Source organism: Cervus elaphus, chromosome 25 (assembly GCF_910594005.1).
Source record: "Cervus elaphus chromosome 25, mCerEla1.1, whole genome shotgun sequence".
In the NCBI taxonomy this organism is placed as follows: Eukaryota; Metazoa; Chordata; class Mammalia; order Artiodactyla; family Cervidae; genus Cervus; species Cervus elaphus.
The window spans coordinates 13,641,708-13,645,111 of record NC_057839.1 but is presented as its reverse complement, the minus strand read 5'-3'; positions in this window follow the sequence as shown (position 1 = coordinate 13,645,111).

The window sequence follows — 3,404 nt, the reverse complement described above, 5'->3', positions numbered from 1 at the left end:
GGTTAAAAATCACAATAATATGTTTGTTTGTTTGGTTGGTTGGTTTAAGCGTACTGACTCTGGAAACAGAAGGCTGGGTTCAAAATCTGACAGTATCCCTTACTAGCTGTGTAGCCTGAGGCAAGTTACTCTACCTCCCAGAGACTGGGACCATGACTCCAGCATCTGAGGGCCTCTGCTTGAAGTGGTTGTTGTGATTATCCAAATCACCCAGCATGCTGTTACTCATTTCCCTTCCTACTTCCCTCTCTGACATTTTCTGACCGGTCCAGAGTTGGGTCCAGGATTTGTATTTGTTATGTATTTGTGCTTAGTATGTATTATGAGAGATGACCAGGGCAGAGACCCAAGGAGCAAAAACTCCAGCCTGATGTTTCTCTTCCTCCCATGTCCTGCTGGTACCTCCCACTAACCCAACCAGAAGGCAGAGACCAGGAGGCTGATGATGTGGTCTACCCGGGTCAGCCTCTGGGGTCAGAGTGGAGAGGGTGGAGAGTGAGTTTGAAGGAAGATATCTAGTGTCTGTTAACTCACTGTATCTTTTGTAGAGAAATATCTATTCAAGTTCTTTGACCATTTTTTAATTGAGTGTTTTTTGTTGTTGTGGAATTGTAGATCTTTATATACTCTGGATTTGGTTTATTTTGAACTGGATTAAATTATCTGTGCACCAGGAGACTTATAGACTCCAAAAAATATGCTTAACAAGATTATCTTTAGAAGCAAAAATATAAAAAATGATATAATCTGATGGAAACTTAACGGTGGTGGAGGGAACTTAACACAAAAATCGGTCAAACATTACTTCTGGACTGTTGGCTGGGCTGGCCAGTAATCCTAAAGACAATATTCAAAGTCGCTTCAGTCGTGTTCGACTCTTTAGGTCACCAAAAAGTGAATGTCACACAACAAAAGCCAAGACTCCCTTCATTCTTTTTTTTTTTTTTTCCCTTCATTCTTGTTTGCTGTGTCACCTGGTACCCAAGCCTGCTGTTGCCTTCTCCTGCAGTCTCGGTGTCCATAGACTGGTGGAAAGTGGAGGGGACACATTTCTGAAGTGTTTTTCGCTTGTAGTGAGGGAAGGAATACTCCAGTGAATCATTCAGGATCTTCTAAGCCAAAAGATTCTGAAGAGAATGGAATATATACCTGGTGAGACAGAGAAATGAAATTAAAAGTACATGATGGGGGAGCAGTTTCAGAGACATTGAGAGAATGGGCATTAAATGTAAATATCGAGTGAGAGAATATGAAAGCAGTTAATTCAGAAGTAAGTATTTGGAGCCAGGATTTTAAAATTAAAACTAACCACCCAATTATGCTTTTCAACCCCAGATGTGGTTTCAAAAACACTATTTTATGGGAATAAAGTTATTTTAAGAGGAAGCTGGGCCTTCCCTGATAGCTCAGTTGGTAAAGAATCCTCCTGCAATGCAAGAGACCCTGATTCAATTCCTGGGTTGGGAAGATCTGCTGGAGAAGTCATAGGCTACCCAACTCCAGTATTCTTGGGCTTCCCTTGTGGCTCAGCTGGTAAGGAATCTGCCTGCAATGCAGGAGACCTGGGTTTGATGCCTGGGTTGGGATCCCCCAGAGAAGGGAAAGGCTATCCACTCCAATATTCTGGCCTGGAGAATTCCATGGACTACATGGGGTCACAAAGAGTTGGACATGACCAAGCAATTTCCACTTTCACAAGAGGCAGCTGACAAGACTTATTTTAAAAGGCAATCTAAATGTTTATTTTCATGCTATAACCTTTACCTTGTTTGTAGTTTAGTTTAATCCTTTTGACTGAAGACAAAAAAATGAAAGGATTTAAGTTTTGAGATAATTCAGTTCAGTTCAGTCGCTCAGTCGTGTCTGACTCTTTGCAACCCCATGAATTGCAGCACACCAGGCCTCCCTGTCCATCACCAACTCCCAGAGTTTACCCAAACTCATGTCCATTAAGTTGGTGATGCCATCCAGCGATCTCATCCTCTGTCGTCCCTTTCTTCTCCTGCCCTCAATCTTTCCCAGCATCAGGGTCTTTTTCAAATGAGTCAGTTCTTTGCATCAGGTCGCCAAAGTATTGGAGTTTCAGTTTCAGCATCAGTCCTTCCAATGAACACCCAGGACTGATCTCCTTTAGGATGGACTGGTTGGATCTCCTTGCAGTCCAAGGGACTCTCAAGAGTCTTCTCCAACACCACAGTTCAAAAACATCAGTTCGGTGCTCAGCTTTCTTAATAGTCCAACTCTCACATCCATACATGACTACTGGAAAAACCATAGGCTTAACTAGACAGACCTTTGTTGGCAAAGTAATGTCTCTGCTTTTTAATATGCTGTCTAGGTTGGTCATAACTTTCCTTCCAAGGAGTAAGCATCTTTTAATTTCATGGCTGCAATCACCATCTGCACTGATTTTGGAGCCCCAAAAAATAAAGTCTGACACTGTTTCCACTGTTTCCCCATCTATTTGCTATGAAGTGATGGGACCAGATGCCATGATCTTAGTTTTCTGAATGTTGAGCTTTAAGCCAACTTTTTCACTCTCCTCTTTCACTTTCATCAAGAGGCTTTTTAGTTCCTCTTCACTTTCTGCCATAAGGGTGGTGTCATCTGCATATCTGAGGTTCTTGATATTTCTCCTGGCAACCTTGATTCCAGCTTGTGCTTCTTCCAGTCCAGCGTTTTTCATGATGTACTCTGCATATAAGTTAAATAATTGAGATAATGACATGAATATCATAAATAATTGAAGCCCCATGCTAACAAAAAAATTGACCTTTTCAAATTAACAACACAAAATTGGTTGTATCTAACTTAAACTATTTTTAATCTACTTATTTCATTATTATTATTTGATTTATATTCCAATTTATTTAAAAATTCTACCAAAACCAGTTTAAAAGCTTTTTAAATAATATGAATGAATAAATAACCTTTAAATTTTTTTCTAGGTTTTATTAATCTATCTAAAGAAAGTTTAAAGAAGGACCTAAATCATATCATATATTTAAAATCATATATCTGTGTATAGATATAAAATATACATTAAATTCATTAATTTTAAGATTTATTTTGATGTGGACCATTTTTAAAGTCTTTATTTAATTTGTTACAATATTGCTTCTGTTTTGTGTCTTTTGATTTTTTGGCCCCGAGGAATGTAGGATCTTAGCTCTCCAACCAGGCATTGAAAAAGCACCCCCTGAATTGGAAGGCAAAGTCTTAACCATTGGACAGCCGGGGCAGTCCTATAATTTAATTTAAATATAATTTAATTGAGAAAAGTAGTATGGAGTTTTTTCTTGTTGAAAAATGGGGGAACTTCCCTGGTGGCTAAGACTCTGAGCTCCTAATACAGAGGACCCAAGTTTAATCCCTGCTCAGGGAACAAGATCTCATGTGCTGCA